Source organism: Thunnus thynnus, chromosome 7 (assembly GCF_963924715.1).
Source record: "Thunnus thynnus chromosome 7, fThuThy2.1, whole genome shotgun sequence".
NCBI classification, from domain to species: domain Eukaryota; kingdom Metazoa; phylum Chordata; class Actinopteri; order Scombriformes; family Scombridae; genus Thunnus; species Thunnus thynnus.
Window position 1 is genome coordinate 1,097,693 of NC_089523.1, and position 6,009 is coordinate 1,103,701.

The 6,009-nt window shown below is 39.4% G+C and overlaps 1 long non-coding RNA gene across 1 annotated transcript; it reads right to left on the reverse strand.

The window, feature by feature from the left end:
- Positions 1-3,285: 3,285 nt before the first annotated feature.
- LOC137186685 (uncharacterized) lies at positions 3,286-5,550 on the reverse strand. Its single transcript, XR_010929068.1, has 3 exons — positions 5,365-5,550; positions 4,994-5,147; positions 3,286-4,042 (listed from the first exon to the last, which is right to left on the reverse strand). It is a non-coding gene; the product is annotated as an uncharacterized lncRNA (long non-coding RNA).
- Positions 5,551-6,009: the final 459 nt, after the last annotated feature.

Consider the following 6,009-nt stretch of genomic DNA (forward strand, 5'->3'; position numbering starts at 1 on the left):
AACACAACTAAGAAGTTCAAGGAATGGATGGCAAACTACATTTTACTTAAAGACATGTAAATAAGTTTAGCAGCACAATTGTACATAAGAAAACCAGTGCTGATTAAACTGAAGCACTCCACACATTCTCTGATCATCCTAATCATCATCCTGTCCAACACTGGTCCTCTGAAGCCATGGTAGGTTTGGCTAGTGACTGGAAGGATGAGATCAAAGATGCAAGCGGCTGAGAAGGACTTTTGCTTGCTGCCACCTTAACCCAGACCTGCATGGATGGATTATAATCCAGAAAGAATGTTATGAGAATAAACAAATGTAACCAAATAACATTTTGAGAAAAGTTAGAATTACTGCAAGAATAAAGTCCAAATTCAAAAGGAAAAGTTTAAATATTTTATGAGTAATGTCAGAATATTTTGAGACATCATTATAAGAATATGTTGTATTATTTTGGACCTTAATATTTCAAGAATAACCTAATCATGTACTAAAAGTTCATAAACTTTAATGAAAAGTTTCACCAGTGAGAAAATACTTCCTTCAGCATGTCATTCTAGGTTTTAGGATACAAATGATTAGAAATCATAATTAGATGATATCGCTGCCTAATGTTTGTTTAAAAGTGGTATAAAACTTATCTTCCTATCAGTTATGCCACTCAGAAACCATGTACGTTTCACTTGCTGACTATGTTTTGAAGCAGAAGCTGCAGAGGGGAGTTGATTTCCTCCAGGGGTCTGTATCATGAAGCAAGTTCAACTTAGTCTGGCTCTCTGGGTTACCTGGCCTCACTGAGATCTGGTGAACCTGAATCAGTGGAACACCAATCAGAGTGTAGTACTTCACAAGACATGAAATGAAATCTGATACCAGTGGGAAAATGTGGCTACTGCAGCAGCAAAAACACATATTCAGCCCGATGAAATACATACAATGTAATCACACAACTGGAATAGAATAAACTGCAGAAACATAAAAATAACATCTAAATATTAAGAGTAGGTCTATGGCTATAAGTGAGTATGAAAATTATTATAAATGTCTTTTATGTCTCAACCATTTTTTGTCAAAAGCAGAGGAGTATTCCATCAACGCAGCTAAAGTAAGCTGTGCTCACGGAATATAGCCTGGCTTAAAATTAGCGTTACTTAAGCCTCAACCTGTTCCACTAACACGATTCAACTGTCTAGTCAACACTAATTCTAGCCACACTTGAACAAGCGTCATGTGTGCACATGCATGGGGTACATAAGCAGCCCAGAACAGTCAGTTGTCAAAAAGAAGATACTATGTCGCTAAAGGAGGGGAAAAGGAGAGCGGTGTCCTCAGCAGCAGACCAGACCCTGCTGATGGAATTATATGAGGAATACAGAGACATTATCACTAAAAAAGGCAATACTGTTGCCATCAATAATGCAATGGAGATGGCTTGGCAAAAGATTGCAGACAGATTAAATGCGTAAGTTATACATGCCTGAATATTGTTTTATTTTTATTTTTTAATAATTGAACATTCAGATCACTAGATACTGTAAGACTGGCTATATTATCAGTAGGCTAGATAATATCAGATGTATGTTTAAAATAATGGTATAGTCTATCTTAGGAGAACTGACATAACTACAATGCATTTACTTTTAATCAGCCCAATTTGGTGTAGTGTGTGAAGCCTCACTGACCTGGTAACCCTTGGCCTATATGAATTCTTCTCTTCTACCTCTCAACAGAAGCAATCCCAATAACGATAAAAGAACTGGCCATCAAGTGAAAATAAGATACAAAGATATTTTCCAGAGTGGTAAGTAGCCTATAATGAAATGTGAAATGTATTTGTAAAAATAGTGGTTGAGCTGTAAATATGTACAATTGTAGCCACCAGAAAAAAAATGGAAGCCACTGCTGCTGGTGGGGGACCTCCACCTGAGGACCTCACACCTGCAGAGGAGCTGGCACTAAACAGCAAGCAGGGATGCCCACTGATAGAGGGAATAGAGGGGGGGACATCCTCAGATGTCATTCCCCAAGGAGCACGGTCGCCATATGTAGGCTACAAGGTATTGTCTGCTACTTTCCCTCCACAGTGTCTCAATGATAATAACTAACAGCTGGCATATATCTTTCAGTGTGGTGACACAATTTGGCTGTTGATCCCCCCACTCGAGATGCTGAAGGCATACCTGATGCATGTGTGAGTATGTCTTATTTTGTCAAAACACTGCATCTTACATATGAGTCTGTCTCCTTTCACAGTAACAACTGCAGTGTTCATCTATCTGCAGGGAGATGGTGCCAGTGCATCTAGGGCCCTTGATGAGGACACAATATCTGCAGATACAGAAATGCTAGAGGTAGGACCAAACATGAAATGTTTTGGATGTATCTGCATTCTACAAATTATGTATAACTGTACACCTTGCTGAAGGACTTGACCAGAACAAGAAGTTCATCAGTAAGGAATGAAGTAATCATTCATATTACCTACCAACTACATAATGGGCTACTCTCTGACACTATGTCTCTTTCACAGGATATCCGTTCAATTTACAAGCACCATCTGCTCCTCACCACTGAAAACCAGAAACTCAACACAGAATACAAAAAGCTCAAAATAAAGAAGTTGAAGCTAGAAATTAAGAAATTGTAGAAGGAAGTAAGTATAAATTTGAACACAGCAGAAATCCATGGTTTGGACTGTATTTAATGCTTTTCTTCTTGTCTTCACAGCTTGAACAAAATGATGATTATTGATTGAATGATTAATAAATGACTTCAATACAACTTAGGCACACTCTTCTTTCTGAAATTATACATGCAACGCTTCCAAATAAAAGGGATCACTCCAAAACAGGGGTGACCATGAATAAAATGGGGATCTGAAAAAGGTGTTCTTGGAAAGGTCCCTCACTGTTCTTCCCATTGCTCCAACATTGCAGGCAGTCTCTCGCGACGTAGTGTGACAATGTTGTGCAAGACTGCACAGGTAATAGTAATATCACAGACTCTGTCAGGAGTAATCCTGAGGCTCTTTAGGCACTGAAACCATAACATAACCTGAAGTGGTAATGAAAATTAATCCATAACATGTACTACAGTGCTCTGTTCTGAGGATCAGCGGTATTCAAACTTCACTACTGTTTTATGTTGCTTTATAATATATAAATAATGAAAATATAAATTAATGGTGGAAGTGGTAATGAAAATATACTGACACTGCAGGGAAGTACTGTCATTATATATATAGTATATATTAATATGTATACCATTGCAATAATTACAGCATGTACATCTGATGAATATCTTTTATTTGGTAACCTTGCAAATTTAAATTGAACAAATGTGAATATATAAACAAAAAGTTTAATAATTATCCAGAAAACATATGAATATAGAAAATGTATAGAACAAGTATAAAAATAAATAAAATATCAGAAATGTAACAAATAAATATGAGATGATTTGATGCCTTGATGATGAACAGGCAGGTGTGTGAGTACCTGAGATACTGTGTGGACGTTCCAGAGGACCTGGAGGGAAACTCAGAGGCCAGGTGTGAAACCAGTGTGACGTCTTTGGAGGACCAGGGAACTTGTCTCTGATCCTCCAAAGACAGGAACTGGGGATGACAAGTCGGTTTCCCTGGCCTAAAGAGCCATGCTGTCAATAGACGAAATGTCTATAGGCAGCATAACGGTACTCCCGGTTGTCATCCCCAGGCTTCCTGGTTTGGCCTAATACCGTAATGTCTCCCAGTACCGCCTGTGAACGCATAAAAAGCATCTTCAAGACAGTACTGGGAGAAGTGCAGTATTAGACCCACACAATTTGCAGGGTCCTGGCCACATCATTTCCTCTCCCGGTCCATAGGTATGTCTGCACAGTTACTACAAGTACACCATGGTAACCCTGGCACTCCAGCAAACGGTGGGACACCATGCCTGCACTGATGCATCATCAAGGCATCAAAAATGAACCCTGGCTGCCTCTGAAGCAGTTCACTGGTGAGCTGCCTGTGCTCCTCCAAGGTCATCTCTTCAAGAAGTCTCTGAAAAAATAAAACAAAGGAAAAAAACAGATAAGGCTTTATAGGTTATAAGTTTCATGATATGTTGGAAATATGGTAATGGTAGTGCAGAATGTGGATTGTAGGCTGTCAAGTATTCCCAAACATGTCTACAACAATAACATGATTCTTTAAAAAAGTCAAAATATTGCTGCATGATACTGTTCCTGTATAGTATTTATATAATCATTCAGTAGTGTTGCTGATGTTTTCAGTAGCCTCTTTTATATAGAAAACCCACATTATAGCCATATAGAGGCTCGGCCTTTGCTTTCTGACACTGAACCACACAAAACCAGTATAAAGCTGCCTCCATGTGGTTTTACAGCATGCCGGCGTTGATCGAGATCAGACTGATCAGAGCTGTAAACTCTGAGGGAGGACAAAGACGTAACTAAGACACGAGGAGGACATTTCTCATCGTTTGATAACGTTAAAAGTAAAGTTAGACTTTTCTGTCGGCTTCCCAACTCATTTTAAAAAAGACAAGAGAAAAAGAGAGAGAAAGCAGCTGTGGTCGAGTGAGCTAGAGGGTGAATGAAGAGAGGGAGCGCTAGTAATGTTAGTGCGGAAGCCGGTGAATCAGATTGATAAGTGTTAATTTCTGATTGTTTTACAGTGGTTATCTTCTAAAACACACCCACACACCTCCTCAACCCTGCAGCTGTGTGCTGCGCCACCTGATTTGGTCTGAATACGGGCTAAACAGAACAGTGAGGCGGATTACAGGCACAGTATTCCCGCCTTGAACGGGCTGTGTGAAAGGGGCTACTGACTTACGTTACACTGATAATACATCAAACTATACAGACTACAGTAATGTAAAGCACAGAGCTGCCATGTAAATACCACTTTGTGTTGTATTGGTATTTTTAATATCGTGCAGAACAGGTAGGAATATGATAAAATAATTGTATAAATAACGTCATAAACCTCAGTCGCTTCCCTTCGGTCCCTTTGGACGGTTTCCAGTCTCTTCCCTTGCTTTCGAGGCGCCGGTGTTTGCTCTCATCCCTCGCCTGGCCCTGCCTGCAGCAGCACCGCTAACTCGACCTCTTCCTCTCCCTCTAACCTCCAGTACTTGACTCTGCAAACGGATAATAAAATATGTAAAGTTATCCTGCCAACACTATCTCACTATCAATAACACCTAACATTAGAATAAAATAACCGTACGTTTTGTTTAGTATTACGTTGCTAATGTTAGCTTGTATTACCAAAACAATAAAACACTCATAATTGCTATCTTACTTGTGAGCTATAACCTATAGTATTATAGACTAAATAATTAAATACATCTTCACCTCATCGCTTGACTCGTTAGAAATGCTCGAAGTTGTTGTGGACGATGACATCTTCAGCAAATAGCTTCTTGTCCTCGAAGGCCACCGTAGCTTCTGGAATTTCTCCAAAGTCTTAGGAAGGGGAGGGGTGAGCGTCGGAATACTTCAATCTAGAACCTCACCGTTAGAGACCGCTAAATACCACACATATTACACACTGGACCTTTAAGCCTAAAATGACACTTTGGGTCATGGTTATATGCGTAAAGTGTGAATCTGTTGCGTCAGGGGCATGTGACATGCACGACTGAAAAACATAGCTGAAATGTATGGACAAGCAGTAAGAATGAAGGGCTAAAATCAACATGGACTGGACTTTTTTTTGTTATTGTCTCATTTCTGTGCAAATAAAATACCCCTAGCATCAGAATAATTTAAATATCCTATAATCACATAAAAAGTCTGCACATAGTGGCTTTAAGTTTGCACCACATGTGCACACAAACATGTACATGTGTCATGTTATATCCCTAACAGTGATGTGCTTCTCTCCAATCCTCACATCTCCTCCTTCCTTTGTAATCTGCCTGTCTCTGTTTTCTCCCAGATATTAACCTAGGCTCTGTCTCATTGGAAAGCAGATAAGGTGCTTATGAAAGATATGTG